Here is an 18,041-nt window from a genome sequence, read left to right as displayed (position 1 = left end):
AGGATTTATTAGAATAACAACCATTGAAGAATAACACGTAAAACCTATCTTAAGTTCATAATTTTTTTACCCAAACATGCAAACACCCTAGTAATATAACCAGTGCATCATCGAGACCCTGTTTTAGCCCCTATTCTCTGATCAATTCTCTGAAATGACTTTTCAAAATACCTCAGGGTCTGTATATTACATTTGTCATTTCAAATGTGGCAGGACAGCAAATACAGACACAGTGTGACAAGCATATGTGTCATTTACACTGGGGACGCTGGGGACATGTCCCCACCACTTTTTGAAATGGCTGATTTTGTCCCCACCACTTTTTGGAAGCATTTGGTTAAAATGTTCTGAAAAATCAAACAATACCTGTGCGACTTATACTGCAAAAATGACCTTCTTACTTAGTATTTTTGTCTTGTTTTCAGTAGAAATATCTAAAATTCTTAATAAAGATGATTTTCTTGATGAGCAAAATGACCTAAGAAAATAAGTCTAGTTTTTAGACAGAAGATATACAATTTAAGTGAATTTGTGATTAAAACAAGCAAAATTATCTGCCAATGGGGTGAGAAAAAATCTAAAAATAAGATTTCTTTTTTCTTAAACACTGAGTTTAAGTAACCTTTTCTCACCCAATTGGCAGATAGTTTTGCCTGTTTTAAGCACAAATTCACTAAAATTGTATATTTTTTGTCTAAAAACTAGACTTATTTTCTTAGGTCATTTTGCTCATCAGGAAAATACATCTTGATTTAAGAATTTTTAGATATTTCTACTGAAAACAAGACAAAAATACTAGGTAAGAAAGTCAGATTTTCAAGAAAAAAATCTTAGTATTTTTTGTTTTGTTTATTTTCAGTAAAAATATCTAAAAATTCTTAAATTTAGATGCTTTTTCTTGATGAGCAAAAATCTAATTTAGTAGTAAGTGATTTTGTGCATAAAACGAGCAAAACAATCTGAATTTTTCTTGAATTTAGCGTTTAAAAATGTTCAAGATTTTTTTGCTTACCTAATTTGCAATTTTTTTTGCTTGTTTTATGCACAAAATCACTTACATTTGTATTTTTGGTCTAAAAACTAGACATATTTTCTTAGGATATTTTGCGCATCAAGAAAAAGCATCTTAATTTAAGAATTTTTAGATATTTTACTGAAAACAAGACAAACATTCAAAGAACATTTTTTCTTGAAAATCATTATTTGCAGTGTACGACTGGTTTTGTGGTCCAGGGTCACATATGTTGAAATTATGATTTTTACAGTATGGTGCTTTGGCACTGTTCGGTTGAGCTGGTGTTGTAGGGAGTGTTACATGTGTAGTCAACATTGTTGAGGGTTTTATGCTGAGTATTTTTGTGTTGTTGAACGGCCTACACTATGCCCATTTTTGATGCGCCGTTATTCAATATTTTTCCCATCCTGCTGTAATGTTTTTTCATCTGATCTTTTGTCCCCACCACTTTTCAACACAAACTGACGCCCCTGGAAGAGACCTTGAACGGGAGTTTATTATTTTGTTAAAAAAGTTTAGATTGTACATTGGGTATAGTGGTTATAGGAATAAGAAATATGGGAAAATGTAACCCTGACTGTGAAAGAAAACAGCTAAATTCTTTTACTGTTAAATAATTCTACATAGGCCTCATGTAAAGAAGATTAATAACCTTCTGGTATATTATATCTATAATATTAACTGAGTAAGGTCATGTCAAAGATTAAAATCACATGACATACACTTATCATATAAATAGAGGATATACACTTCATTCCAAATTATTATGCATATGCCATTTTTGTTTATTTTTCCAATACAGTCAGTAAGTTTAGATTTTAATATTTAAATGAAATTAAAATGTCAAAAGATATTTTGTGTCCATGCAGCACATTTGACAGATATCTGTTTTTGGATCATTATAATCCATCATATCATTATAAATTTGGTTAAAGGATAATTTCGGTATTTAACACTTTGGGTCTCATTTCTGGTTTGTTTTGGATGAACTACAGTGATGGACACAGAAATTTTGACAATGGGTCGTGTCTTGAGTTTTTGACTCGTTTAGACGCATCTCTTGACTGCTTCAGAATGAAAGTCAATGGCCATGCACAAACATGTCATTAAAACAACACTTAACGTTAATTTTCAAAACTGTGCTACTCACCGAGTGGTGCGTGGTGTTCGTTGATGATTAAAAACAAGTTGTGTAGCGAAATACAGTTTCTGTCGTGTTTTATTTGGCATTTTGTAAAATTCCATTGACTTCTCTTGGAAGACTCATTGCTCGCTGATATATCACTCCGCCGCCGGAAAACAGAAAAGGGTCTGTTTACATGTGGTTGTAGTTTTTTCGCTCGGTTCTCTCAGAAGAAATGTTTCCCATATTTGTAGGGCTGGACCAGAATATTTAGCAATGCTGACATCGCGGGCACGCGCGTCGAATTTCTGGGTCGAAGAATCTGTTTCAGCCCACGCAGTACTTTTAAATGTGTGTCATGCAATATCCACTTTTCGCCGCAAGGTTGTAGTATGTTTTTACTAAATACGACAATAAATAGGTCAAGTCCGACCACCGGAAGCGTTTGATATTTTTAACTTTCAACTCGGAGGTGTTTTTGATTCACAGCAACTGTTTAAACATTTGTGTCAGTTTCAACCGGGCGGTGTGCTTCCACTAAGCTCTGGTCTCTAATGAAAGGTAGATGGACCCAAATAAATATCTTTTATCTTGGTCCTGAAACATTGTAGTCTGAGTCTATGGTGGAGAAGGTATTTAAATAAACCGCGGAAATTTGGTAGTCACGTATCTATTAATAGACTACAGTGAACGCTCTGTCAGAACGTCCACTGCAGGAATCGTTCTAAAAACCATACACTGTAAAAAATTGCTGTAAAAAAACGGGGAATTTTGGACAGTAATTTACCGTTTCTCATAAATACAGTTGAATACTGTAAATAAACAATAATATGACAAACAAAATAATAACAGCAAGCTCCTGTTCAGTCTTACGGGATAATACAGTATTTTTTGGTTTGGTCAGGCATGTCAAACATGTGACGAGCTCATCTGCAACCATGAGTAAAACTGATTTAACTACACTGTTTTTCTGCATTTTATTATACGAGAAGGAAGCAGAATTAAAGACTATCTATCCATTTTCACTCCGATTGTGACCCTACCAGCACTGAGACGGACGACGAATTCACTTGTTTTTTACTCCTCGCCTGTATATCAAGGTAAGCACAAACTGAACAGAGTCTGTGTTTCTAAGTGAAATAATTGACAAAATGTTATATATATTTGCTTATTTTTGAAATATTTCTAAAAACGATTTATTTGATTTTGACATAGGCTATTTAGGGCAGATTGTTAAACGAATTGGCAACTAGCTATATAGGTTAAATACAAATAAAGATGCTAATGTTAATTTGCAATCTAATCAAATGTCTGACTGATGTGCGATTATCTATTGATATTTTTTTTAAATCTACATGAGGGATTGGGCTCTGTTTCACCATTTGTTTGTATCTTTTTTCAATGTGTGCACTTTTAATCTTTGTATAGTGCCTCGTGAATGTGTTAGCATTTAGCCTAGTCCCATTCATTCCTATGGCTCCAAACAGGGATGAATTTAGAAGCCACCAAACACTTGCATGTTTTCCCTATTTAAAGACTGTTACATGAGTAGTTACACAAGTAAGTTTGGCACAAAATAAAACTTTTGTTTGGAGCCATTGGAATGATTGGGGCTAGGCTAAACGCTACATTCACGAGGCACTGTAAAAGATGAAGTGCACGCATTGAAAAAAGATAGGGCTGTATTAATTCGTCTAAGTTGAGGTAAGAACATAGTAAAATATTGAAAACGGCTAGTCCAAGGCTGATACTGCTGAGTAAGTGTAACACTAAGGTATGGAGTATAAAACAATAAAACAGTAGGTCTATAGAAAAGTCTTTCAGTCTGTCTAAAAAATCTCTTTCTGTAATTAATATCATTAGCTTTTCTAAGTAATGGATTTGTAGCAGTATAATATCTGATAGTTTTTTGGGACATTAACTATAATTGTTGTCTGCATCAGTTGCTGGTGATGAAGTCACATTTGGAGGTTGGATGATCAGCAGTGAAAACATCATCATCTGTGAAGGCAAGATGAAGCTGCGAGGACACTGGAGTTTGTTCAAAGGTAAATCCTCTACTAGCTGTTCAAGAATGTCACATTGCGTTAAATTAGTGTCTCTTTCTTTTTTGTAAATTGACTTTAATTGCATTAGGTCTTTTAAATAGTAAGTCGAAGTTTAAGCTAGCATGTGCATATAGACATAACACTGGGTTTTGGCCAAATTTGTTGTCATGCTACATGTTTTTGAATAAAGTATTTCTCTCTCATTACTGCCAGAATGGCAACAACCAGAATATTTATACTGTGAATGCAGTTGGTTTTATCTGTCTTCATTGCAATTAATCTTTACTTCTCTCATTGTACTTTGTAGATGCTTAATTGGTGTGAACCCTAAGAGGTGAACAAAAGCCAGGCAGGTGAAGGTGTCCGAGAAGACAGGAAAGCTTGTCCAGAAAAACGCAGCAACTGTTAATCCCCATGTGACCACCCTCATCAAAAACTTCATGGACTTTGAGTGGCTTTCACATTGTATTCTGCAGTGTTGTGATATTTATGTGACATCACAGCATTATGTTTTATTCAGCCCAGTCTTATTAGTGAGGCAGAAACTGACATTTAAGAATGCACTGAATTTTGTTATATTTAATAAAAACAGTGTTTTATCATCATCCTTTGTTTGAGAATTTTTTTGCAAGCAATTTTAAGTGTTTATTTTAAAATTACATTTGAACAATGCTAGAAAAATCACATTCTACAGTATAAATAACAGCAGGAACCCTAAAATAACAGTATAATGCATCCAAACATCTGACAGTATTATACTGTGCAGCTCCCTTTTTTTACAGTACTGTCTCGTAATATTTGTACAGTAAAAAACTGTTGTTGTAAATTACAGTAGGTAATCTGTAAAATTACAACTATATGCTGGCAAATCTAGCTGCCAGTATATTACTGTAATTTAACAGTGAAATTTTTTACAGTGTAGTTACCATGGGTCTGATGCACATTCCAACTAAAGTTTGATGCCCATTCCAACTAAAACAGTAAATGTTTATAATTTATTTTGAAAGTACTAACAAAATTCTACCTTCTGTTAAAATTTCATGCAAATATCTGATAAAATGAGAGAGTTACAAGCAAAAACTTGTGAATAAGCAGCATTTCGGTCACACACATTCCATAGACATCCATATATAACTTTTTCCCCTGATTTCTAATATTAAAAATATCATAACTTTCTCAATACTCAACAGATTTTTACAATCCTTGTTTCTTTGCAAATGGTAATGTCTGCTCTGTCTAGTCATGTGATAAATTTAGAGTTTTGGGGTTTTTGAAAATTTTGTCATCATACCTAGAATATTTGAATATTCGTTCAGTGGGTTGACATTCGATTTTCAGTTTTGAGATTCGAATATATATATATATATATATATATATATATATATATATATATAAATATTTTAATATTTTACAGCGTTAATGCAAAGCTTTTGCCAAGCAGGAAGTGCGCTTCACGCTCCCGCTCTATAGGTGGCGCAGAGAGACCAACATCCATAGCCAACAGCCACCAAACGCCACCAGTGGAAGAGATCGCCTCGAATAGAAAGCGCGCTTCCTGCTTTGGCATTCACGCTAATAGTCAGGGACGTGCACAGACATTTTGAGGGGCAGGGGCTCAAGTGAAATAAAGGGCACTTCTCATAATTATGTATATTTTTTTCTTTTTTTTTAAACAAAAGTATATATATATATTAACGCAATTCTGACTTCCTTTTTTTACATTTTTTTTTAAAAACGTTAATTCATTTTATCTTCCTCAAACTCACACAATTGTTTAATTTTCAAAAGATGTCTACAAAATAATCAGTTCACACAGACACCATGGTCTCCTTAGTAGTCTAGGTTTATAGAGCAGCAAAGGAAGCCATTACACAATGTGCATGTTTTGAAAACATTAAATTACACATTAATTACAAATTTGTTAAAATGCTAAAAACAAAGTTGTGACTGCTGAGTTAGCGCTACATGCCAATAAATGCTATATCATATGCTAGCGTTTAGCTGATTAGTTGTTAGTTGTTACTCAAAATGTATTTTTGTCTGATAAGGGCTCAAAATATAAGGTCTGTTTACTAATGTGAGCTTCTGGCATGAGCCTCAGAGCAGAGCTCAACATTATTATTCATGACCCTTTCAAATAGGGCAAAAATAGACAATTTCATTAAAATGACAAATTCTAGGGTTGTAAATGGACATGTAAAAACGTTTCTGGATAATTTTTGCACTTAATAAAGCAACATACCTTCTATGTAATTGTCAAAGAACAATTTAACATATTATGAAAACACATCCTATGGCACCTTTAATCTTAGGTTTCATATTTATTAGTGTTACACATGTCAGAAACAACAAATATAGATTAGGCCTATTTTATTTGTATTTTATATTTTACTTTTTTGTGATGTCAGTGAAAATTCATACTGGGCAAGTAAAATACTGAACCATCAGATTTCTTCCCAATCTACTCCAGCACTCCAGTATAACACATTATACTTATTTAACAGCCATTACAAAAAACCCAAACAAAAAAGCTTACTACTGTAGTTAGCAATTATTTTATTGTTTGTGCTTTATTATTTTCTGAGCAGTCTGTTTAAACTACATACACTACACTGTTACAAGTTTGCAACTCTTCAGGTATATATGGGATTGCCATGGAAAACAATGTCCCTGAATCAATATGTGTAACAACTTGTCCCATATTTTGTGCATAAAACTGTTAATATAAGAATGCTTTCTTCCTCACACAATTACCGGTAGCTGCCTGCATAATCATGCACATGATCGCGTCTCGTTCAGGCTGAGCTTTGGCGCTTGAAGCGCGAATGATGCAGCACGAGTGTAGACAAACCAATCATAAAGCGCAGTAAGTTAGAGAGGCAGGACTAAGGAAAGGTAAAGCCAATCATCTTAGCGATGTGAATTTTGGAGGCGGGACTCATCTGTTAACCGTTTGTGTGCCACAAATAGCGCTATTTTTCTATATAAGAGTTTAAATCTCATTTAAATGATTCCTGAATGAATTCATGTTAAAATATAGCTGCAAGCAGCAATACCGGGGTCAAGCCGAAAAGGGCACAGAAGGATGTAAAGTTGCATTTGGATAAGCAGACTGAAGAACCTAGGTAAACCTAATGATTTCAGATTAAAAAATCTAAAGGTAATCAACAAAAATAATCTATATTCTTGTCTACTGCAACTGTCCTTCGGTTATTGACAATCATGGAACATTAGAGCACTGAAGGACATGTATGTGATGCTTACAGTGGGCAAACATGGGTCACAACATGTTACAACAAGTTAAAAGAGTCAAAAGAGACCATCCCCATGTCTCTGTGATGTTCTGATACAGAGAAAAAGCTCTTGCAAAAACAGTTGATAACGTATTCTCATTGGTTGCTAGAGAGTAAATGGACATCCTCTAGTGATTATAGTCAAAGCCATGAAAGGAATAATCCATGATGACTCATGGTTTTAGATGTGTTGTTGCAGTAGTTTTTGGCAAAAAATGCCATATTCTATCTCAAAACCAGTAGGTGGCGCAATGACAAAAAAATAATTTCAGACAAAACAATATAACAGTTATCAGCAAAAAAGCTGTGTTCTCATTTAGTGAAATCTCTCCCTCTCTTTCGACGAGCATTGATAACTAGAACACTGACGTAAAAATGAGTGGTGCTTGCAGTGGCAATACTCAGCTCTCAAAATGTTACAGTGTTGTTAATGAGTCAAAAGAGCCAACCCCCGTGTCTCTACGATGTTCTGATGCAGAGTTATAGCTCTTGCAAAACGGTTGATAAGGTATTCTCATTGGTTGCTAGGGAGTGAATTGGCAACCACCAGTGATTATAGTCAAAGCCATGAAAGGAATATCCATGATGACTCATGGTTTTAGATGTGCTGTTGCAGTAGATTTATGCAAAAATAGCTATTTTCTATCTCCAAACCACTAGGGGGCGCTATGACAGAATCATGCATGCAACCTCAGGTCATGACTGCGTTACATCTAGCTAGTTTCATGACTATACACTTTAGTTCGGCAAAGAAATAGTTGTATGACAATAGGGCTTGCTTGATATGAAATATTTTGTTCAATTATAGGGCCACCTAGTAGTTCAGGCATACCATTTTTTTTGTGTGGCCTCAGACTCTGCTCATACATCAGCGTATCAAATCTGGTGAAAAAATCTCTTTTCGTTGCGAAGTTATAACCATTTATGTGTAAAAACCACAAATTATAAAGTTAATTTTTCGTTTTTTGCAATTTTCGGCCATTTCTGATGAAAATTTTAATATAACGCCAATAGAACTTTTTGTTCAGAAGGTAATGCAATGTTCTTCCTATGGTGTTTTCGAGTCGATCGGAATAACGCTGGCGGAGTTATTCGCGCGTGTTTTTAAAGCGCTATTTTTATGCACAGGGCTAACCGTAAGACGAAATCTGGCATGTTTGGTATCGTTGGACTCGGCGACTATTCAGGACTCTTAAAAATCAAGTCCCGTCAAAATACGTTGATCGCAGCCAAAGTTAAAGGTGTATAAAACATCTGTCTGGCCACTAGGTGGCGCAGCGACGAAACTGTGCATGCACACTCAGTTCCTGACTGGCATCACAAGTACCAAGTGTGGTGTCAATAGGCCTAAGTTTGACGAAGATACAGCATAAAATCTGTTTTTTTGCGCTCTACGTAAAATGTGTTGACGCGCTATACAACAACGGATTGATTTATCAAAATTCTTTTAATAACTTTTTGCCGTGAGGGTCTCTAGATGCTACATACCAATTTTTGCGGCAATCGGGTAAAAACTCTAGGACGAGTTCGCAAAAGTAGGTTTTACGAATAATTCAAAATGGCGGAAAAATTTTCATGACGGAAAATGACGTCATAGGGTCCAATCGAATCGGCTTGAGCCAAGGAATCAGAGGAAACAAGAATTTCGTTTCTAGGACTTACGGATCAAAAGTTATAAGCAAAAACATAAGTGCAACTTTGGACTGTTGGTGGCGCTAGCGGGTTTGAGATAGAGACTCCAAATTTGCTGTGGATAATATTTGGACTGTCCTTTATCAGTGTGCCAAATTTGATAACTTTCCTACGTACGGTTCTATGGGCTGCCATAGACCGCAATGGCGGAAGAAGAAGCAGAATAATTATTATAATAATAATAAGAACACTAACAAATACAATAGGGGTCTTCGCCCCTTCGGGGCTTGACCCCTAATTAAAATAAGCAACAAGTAAAAAACACAAGAAACAGACAGACATCAGTTGTTATATGAATAAAGATCTTTTTTTTTTAAAGCACCCCAGAAAAAAAGGGCACTTTCTCTCCAGGAATAAAAAGGGCAGGTGCTCAAGCCCCCTTTGATGTCTATGTGTGCACGTGCCTGCTAATAGTGTTGTAAATAACGTTCAGTTTCTTGCAAAAACTGATTGATTTGCTTCACAAGATGTCAATATGTCACACGGAGTTATGGGGGATTACTGTTGTATTGGATATATGCTTTAGATAGATCTAAAAGTGTGCGGATCGGTTGACTTGCATGACGGAGCACTGGGGTTTCTGAAAAATATCTTCTTTATTGTTCTGCTGAAGAAAAAAACATATTGGATGATGTAAGTGTTATAAATAAACTTGATTTTGAAAGTATGCTACCGTTTAATTACAGTTTGTTGAACTTCATTTATTTTCGTTGTTTTATTTAAATAGCCTACCCTTTAAAGCTCTACTGTGTACTTTATTGAGTTATTTCTTAACAAAAACCCATGTTTTCTTTCAAAAGTATGTGCTCATTCATGTGTAAATACTTCCCACCCACTAATCAAAGTATTCTCGTAAGTGCAGAATCTGCTATTTAAAATGCATACCGTCGAAGCGCTCTCTGGCTGAATCCATGTTGTGCCTCCATCTTTGAAATACATGCGCCGACGAGGGACATTCCTGAAATTCAAGCTCCGCCTTTCGCGCTTTCACTCTACACTCACGCTGCCCGATAGCTGAAGCCTCCAGAGGTTGCATGTGTAGGCAGTATACGTCATCAAGACAGTCTTATTTCAGAATATTAACAATTATAAAGCTGACAATTATTCTTAGTTAATTGTAAATTGATGTAATATGCGTATGACTTGCGAATGTAATGCTCAGTTGATTTAAATAAACCAGGCTTGATGACGTTTCCAGCCTGTGACCTGCGTGCGTAGCTGAATCCTTCGGATTTTACAACAACCGCACACCGTGATGAACCTGCGATCTAATGCTTTGATTTGAAAGCCGGTTGAAGACATATTCTCGAGGACATTAAAACAAATCGCCAAGGATGCGAAACGGGGATTTTAAACGACAACGTGACAGGAAAAACATCAAGACCAAAGTCACTATTGGAGTTAGTTTTCCAAGATGGGGCTCATGGGACACTGAAGTTGCACTTTATATCTTCTCCACAGGTAATTCAGCATATTCGTTTACATCGATACAGTCCATGTTGTAAACTAGAAGTTTTATAGTTCCTTGGCTAACTTTAGCATGATTATGCATAACACTTGTTAGTGTAAACATGCATGTGGTTTAATGTGATCGAACAGACACACGCCGTCTCTCCGCCCATTTATGTAATCTGAGGTACTGAGATAAATGTTTTCATCTTTTCTGACCTCTAGCACAAACACACGGTGACAGCGCTATTTTTAGCCTTTCATTGATAAAAGCGTCTGATCTGCGCGTCTTTCGTTTCATTTTACAAGCGTGTGAATGTTGCGCGATCTTTTTTCACCAATATGAGAGAAAGCTCTTACATATACACGGACATGTAACATGTTTACTTAAAACATAAGCATTGTACTCTGACATAATGTCTGACATAATACTCTGATAAAGTGAAAGTTGCGCGATCTTTTTTCACCAATATGAGAGAAAGCTCTTACATATACACGGACATGTAACGTTTACTTAAAACATAAGCATTGTACTCTGACATAATGTCTGACATAATACTCTGATAAAAGCGTCTAATCTGCGCGTCTTTCGTTTCATTTTACAAGCGTGTGAAAGTTGCGCGATCTTTTTTCACCAATCTGAGAGAAAGCTCTTACATATAAACGGACATGTAAAGTTTACTTAAAACATAAGCATTGTACTTTGACATAATATTAGTTCGCGTCCATTTAAACCCGTCATGGTTGCTTTTTGTATATGATTTTAAGCGGACATATCATGACAATCAGACTTTTTTCATGTTAAACATAAATCTGTGTGCTTTGATGGATCACAGGCAAAGGACATTGCAAATTGTTCATTTTTTTCTCATTGCTTTTGCTTTGTAGCTACTGGAAGCCATGTTAACCTTGGCATGACACGGCCGGGCCACCGTACGAGTTAAAACGCGTTCCGAATGGGGAGGGCTAGAAAGTAATATTCAGTTGCTTGTCATATAGACTTTCACCGCTAGATGGGAGTAGATCTTACACAGTGGAGCTTTAAGTTGTCAGTAATTACTGTGCTGCTTATTTCTGATACGGGAATGTTGGTTTGTTAGAAAAATGTTAGGCTACCTTATTAAAAGTATTGCTCTTGTGTTTTGTTTCACTAATGCTGTTCTCGCAGCTTGTGCTGTTCAGTAGTATTTTTAAAGTTTATTAATTCTAAACGTGTCCATATTGCACGAAAAAAGGCACTACACTCCCTTAGGTCCGCAGCAACACATCCGCCACATAATAAAACAGACACAGACACACACACACACACAGAGATTCCTGCCTTTATTAAAGAGAAAAATATGTTCAGCCCCTCCTTCCGAAGCTTCGAATATTCAATTTGATTTCTACTAGAGCTTCGTAGCTCAAAAAATGTTATTCGGAACAGCCCTACATATTTGATGGCTCAGTGACCAGCTTTAGGTTTGAAGTTGAGCCCGATTGTGACTGTCTATACGCTAGACACCGAGCGTACTTGTATGGCAAAGTGGTTGTCGCCATCAAGTGGTTGGGAGTGTGCTAACGCTTCAGACTCAAATATAGAGCGGAAGTATATACGCGGTTGTGAGGTATCTGAAAAAATTGTTCCACTATAGCAAATAACACGGATTGAAATCATACATTGCGCCAATATATTTGTTTTTAATCATCAACAAACACCACGAACCACTCTGTGAGTAGTACAGTTTTGAAAATGAACGTTAAGTGTTGTTTATATGACATGTTTGTGCATGGCCATTGACTTTCTTTCTGAAGCAGTCAAAAGACGCTTCTAAACGAGTCAAAAACTCAAGACACGACCCATTGTCAAAATTTCTGTGTCCATCACTGTAGTTCATCCAAAACAAACCAGAAATGAGACTCAAAGTGTTAAATACCGGAATTATCCTTTAAAGTGCATTCTGCATAATTTGGAACAGCATATTTTTTAAACAATCATTGTCCAAAAAAACAAACACAATCTAAAATAAATAATGAAATTCATTATCTTTTTTTATTAAATAAAATAAATAAAAATATTATAGCTTAGAAAGTTTTTGCTAAGAAAGATTCGGAGATGAGACCCAGACGCACCAGCGGGCATCACTGTTTGCTCATTTCGCTGATCACCGCCTTATTCTGGACACAGTTACAAATTTCCTGCTGACTCTGATGTACAGTTTTGGATTGATGGTCAAAAATAAGACTGTATTTCTTTTAGGTTGATCAAACCAGCAGTATTTGGTCTAATGAATCTTGTCACTTTTATTCATATTTAGTCTTTATGTAATTGTTTCAAAAGTTAATAAAACTATATTTAACCTATATACTATTGATCAGAGATGGGACCAAGTCACACATGTGCAAGTCTCAAGTCTGAACCTTCAAGTCTCAAGTAAGTCCCAAGTATTTTTTTTCTTGGGCAAGTCAAGTCGAGTCACAGGCTATGTCAAGTCAAGTCAAGTCCAAGTCAAGTCACCTTATTATTGTAATTTTACCTGCAGAATGTGATCTTAATAAAGATATATAGAATATAAAGATATAAAGAAATACTCATGTTCAGTAAAATACATCATGGAATCCAACAAAATTGTAATCTCTTCCGTTTGCGCGCCTACATTTGAAATAACGAACTTGAGCGCGCAAATGACGCGATATGTGAACCGGCCCTAACATTGTAGAATCCAGTCATTTTTCTCTGTGTGTGTTCAGGTGGCAAACTTAGACACAGTAGCCAAGTCTCGTACCGCTCATATCAAGGGAAGTATTTTAAAAAAAATAAATCAAAATTATTTTGCCCACATTTGTCCCCAACACGGTATGATGAGGGTTAATGGCTACTTTAGCTATTATTACATTAGCTAACAACCAACTAACCTTCAAATGACGGACGAAATTGGAGTTTGTCGTCTGGCTGCCCGTGATTTTAACGTTGCATGTCTTGCAACGCACTGTTTGTATTATTCTCGTGTAGTCACTCAAATTAGTGTCGTACCAAGAAACAAGTAAGAGCTCACACATGTACGTCTGACTTCGTCTTTACTAGAATAGCACTAATAGAACATGTGAAGATTTACAACCAATCAGCATGCAGTATTCAAATGACCACATACGTGGGCTGATAATATTACATCCCCCTTTTTATGAAGTGGTAAGTTACAACACAAATATGAACTGGCAGACTGAACACCCAAATTAAACGTCACGTCACATTAGGCAAAATATTTAGCATTGCATCTATGGAACAGATTTACAATGGCTTCTTATTATTGCATAAGCATATAAGCACAAACATATTGGTACGTCATGTAACTTATAGTAATTAGATGACGTATTGTGACAAATGACATGCAGAACATACTGTCAACACAACTCTTTTTAAATTAGCATCCATAATATATCTTTGCAATATACGATTCACATCTTACTGAACATCAGAAGTTTATTTTACAGATCAAGAATGTCTCTAGGTTTTACCATGCGACCAGAGCGTGTAAACTGAGTAGATGCAGCTTGCTGTTGCACATTGCAAGTGTTTTCTTTTGAACCTCCTGTATCCACAGGTGGATCAATGTGCATTGTCTGAGGTGCTGGATCTTTTACTTCTGATGTTATCTCCTTGGTTTCCATTAAGTGTCTGCGATTGCGGCGGAACACTTGATCATCAGGGGTACGGATCAGATACGACCGTTGTGCATCTGCAGGTTGCAATATGGTGGCGGGCATCCATCGTCCATCAGCTTGCTGAAAACGAACATTAACCCCTTGTGCCAATGTGGACAATGGCTGTGCGGTACGATCATAGTACTGCCTTTGTTTTGTTTGTTTAAGTTTCCGTGTCGCACTCACCAGTTTTTTGTCGACAACTTGAGGTTGCAGTTGTTTTCCTAACATAGGCAAGATGGAGCGAAGACGTCGACTCATCAGCAATTGCGAGGGAGACTGAAATCCATCAACAGGGGTGTTTCTGTGTTCGAGTAAGCTGAGGTAAGGGTCCTTCTTCTCAGCATGTGCTTTATTCAGTATGGCTTTTGCTGTCTGCACTGTCTTTTCAGCAAGACCATTGCTTTGCGGGTAGTGCGGACTAGATGTCCCATGTGTAAAGTCCCACTGGATTGCAAAGTCTTTGAAGTCATGCGAGCTGTATTGTGGGCCATTATCTGAAATTATTCTCTCAGGCACACCATGCCTGGCGAAGATGGCCTTCAGCTTATGGATAACTGCTGATGATGTTGTTGAGTGGAGTTTCTCCATCTCAAAGAATCTGCTGTAGTAATCTACAACTATTAAATAGTTGTCTCCGTTCCACATGAATAAGTCCGTCGCGACGATCTGCCACGGACGTTCAGGGATCTGGTAAGAGATCATGGGCTCTTTTGGGTTAGATTTACGGAGCTCTAAGCATGTGGTACATCTTTCCACCATTTCCTCAATTTGTTTGTTCATACCTGGCCAAAATAAAAGATCTCTGGCTCTTTGCTTGCTCCTCTCAATTCCCATGTGTCCCGTGTGTATGCGCTCTAGCATGTCCTTTCTCAGCACATGTGGAATGATGAGTTTCTCACCTTTAAACAGAAGTCCGTCGATTTCTGAGATCTCATCCCTGTGGTTCCAGTACTCAGAAAGGCTGGAGGGGCACTTCTTCCTCACATCAGGCCATCCGGCTTTTATGACACTTCTCAGAGAGATAAACTGTGGATCTTGCTCTGTTGCTTTTCGGATGTCTGTTAACTTTCTGTCACTTATGGGAAGATTAGCCACAATTGTGTGAATTTGTGCATCCATATCCTCATACAGTGATTCAAGTCTGTACGCAATGGATTTCCTGGACAGCGCATCTGCTATTGGAATTTCCTTTCCTGGGCGGTGCACAATTTCAATATCGTACCTCTGTAATTGCAGGATCATTCTCTGGAGGCGCGGAGGTGCAGCTGCAAGAGGCTTTCTCACGATAGGTTCTAAAGGTTTGTGATCTGACTCAACGATAACCTTTCTGCCATATACGTACGCATGAAAACGTTTGCATCCAAATACCACAGCATATAACTCCTTTTCGATCTGCGCATAGTTTTCTTCTGTTGGTGTGAGGGATTTCGAAGCATATGCAATGGGTTTGTGGTCCTGAAGGAGCACGGCGCCTAGGCCACTTTTTGACGCATCTACTTGCAGACGGAGCTCTTTACCAGGGTCGTAGTAAGAAAGAACAGGGCCGGGCTCTCGTGTGATCAGCTCTTTCATTTTCTCAAATGCTTGTGTCTGAGTCTCGTCCCACACAAACTCATTATTTTGCTTCAAGAGCAGCCGGATAGGTGCGTTTATTTCAGACAGGTTTGGTGCAAATCTGGACAGGTAATTAACCATGCCTAAGATTGTTTCCAGCTCCGACTTATTCTTTGGAGGGCTCATGTCTCTTATTGCACTGATTTTTTCTGGATCGGGCTTAATGCCTTCACGTGTTAGCTTGTGCCCGAAGTAACTGACCTCAGGGACGCATATCATGCTTTTGTCTGGATTGAGGCGTATTCCTTTTTCCCGGGTCCTTGTTAGCACAGCGCGCAAGTTTGCATCATGTTCCTCTTTTGTTTTTCCAAAGACGAGTATGTCGTCTACAATGGCTGCAACGCCATCGAGCCCTTCATAAGTCTCATCTATCTTTCTCTGAAACTCATCTTGAGCAGAGATCAGACCAAAAGGTAGACATAGAAACCTGTACCTTCCAACTACAGTGTTGAATGTTGTTAGTTTTGACGACTCTTCTGACAGCTTGATAGCCCAATATCCAGATTTTGCGTCCAGCACGCTGAAGAACTGTGCTCCGGCGAGTTTTGGGGTGATGTCCTCCAGAGTCGGCAGGGGGTAATGGGGTCTTTTTATTACTTTATTCAGGTCTCTGGGGTCTAAACATACCCTGAGTTTTCCAGTGCGTGGTTTTTCAACAACCACCAGGGCATTCACCCAGTCGGTGGGCTCTGTGACCTTAACAATGATGCCTGCTTTTTCCATGCTGTCTAGCTCCTCCTTGAGGCGATTGCGCAGCATGAACGGAATCCTCCTCGGTGGATATACAACAGGGACAGCTGCAGGATCCAGGTGTATAGTGCATTCTCCTGGGAACTGACCGATCCCTTGGAAAACATCCTGGAACTATTGTATGATACCACAGGGTTTGTTTGTGTCACACCCCGAGGGCGGACCCAACTATACTAAGGGTCACACCCCTCTCAACTCTTCCACCTCGAGGAGTTTCCCAAGACCACCCCAATGACCAGACAGACGAGTATACTATAATTAAAATAAACTTTATTAAATATTTAAAAGGAAAAGGGGGAAAGGGGGAAGGGCAATTTAAAACTAGTGTGTCTCTTTTTCGCCTCCAGGGCCACTTAAGGGAAAGACTGGGGACAGGGGCTCCGTAGGGGCTCTGGCCCAACAATCCGTGGCGCGCTCCGCTTCTCCTGGAGGCAGAATCAAACAAAGGTCAGACAAGGTAAAGTACTTCGCTGGCAACGCTGTTCGTCCACCCGGAACAGCACTGGGGATCTTCGTACACACACAGAGCTTCACTTGTACAGGTAGGTATTTGCTATAAACACAGAACAGGTTTACTTCACAGGTCACGTTACTCACAGCACTGGGGATCTTCGTACACACACAGAGCTTCACTTGTACAGGTAGGTATTTGCTTTAAGCACAGAACAGGTTTACTTCACAGGTCACGTTACTCACAGTACTGGGGATCTTCGTACACACACAGAGCTTCACTTGTACAGGTAGGTATTTGCTATAAGCACAGAACAGGTTTACTTCACAGGTCACGTTACTCACAGCACTGGGGATCTTCGTACACACACAGAGCTTCACTTGTACAGGTAGGTATTTGCTATAAGCACAGAACAGATTTACTTCACAGGTCACGTTACTCACAGCACTGGGGATCTTCGTACACACACAGAGCTTCACTTGTACAGGTAGGTATTTGCTATAAGCACAGAACAGATTTACTTCACAGGTCACGTTACTCACAGCACTGGGGATCTTCGTACACACACAGAGCTTCACTTGTACAGATAGGTATTTGCTATAAGCACAGAACAGATTTACTTTTACAGGTCACGTTACTCACAGCACTGGGGGTCTTCGTGCACACACAGAGCTTCACTTGTACAGGCAGATATTTGCTATAAGCACAGAACAGATTTACTTTTACAGGTCACGTTACTCACAGCACTGGGGGTCTTCGTGCACACACAGAGCTTCACTTGTACAGGCAGATATTTGCTATAAGCACAGAACAGGTTTACTTTACAGGTCACGTTACTCACAGTACTGGGGATCTTCGTACACAGAGCTTCCCTTACAAACAGTGGGCTTTCGCTACAGTGCTGGTATACCGTATTCCTTCG

At 38.0% G+C, this 18,041-nt stretch overlaps 1 long non-coding RNA gene across 1 annotated transcript; it reads left to right on the top strand.

Annotated features, from left to right (window-relative positions):
* The first annotated feature begins 2,114 nt into the window (after nucleotides 1–2,114).
* On the top strand, nucleotides 2,115–5,524 carry LOC135788855 (uncharacterized). Its single transcript, XR_010547461.2, has 3 exons — nucleotides 2,115–3,238; nucleotides 4,082–4,186; nucleotides 4,494–5,524. It is a non-coding gene; the product is annotated as an uncharacterized lncRNA (long non-coding RNA).
* Nucleotides 5,525–18,041: the final 12,517 nt, after the last annotated feature.

Source organism: Paramisgurnus dabryanus, chromosome 13, assembly GCF_030506205.2.
Source record: "Paramisgurnus dabryanus chromosome 13, PD_genome_1.1, whole genome shotgun sequence".
Lineage (NCBI taxonomy): Eukaryota > Metazoa > Chordata > Actinopteri > Cypriniformes > Cobitidae > Paramisgurnus > Paramisgurnus dabryanus.
Note: the sequence above shows the minus strand (reverse complement) of the source record. Positions and strands in the feature narration are given on the sequence as shown.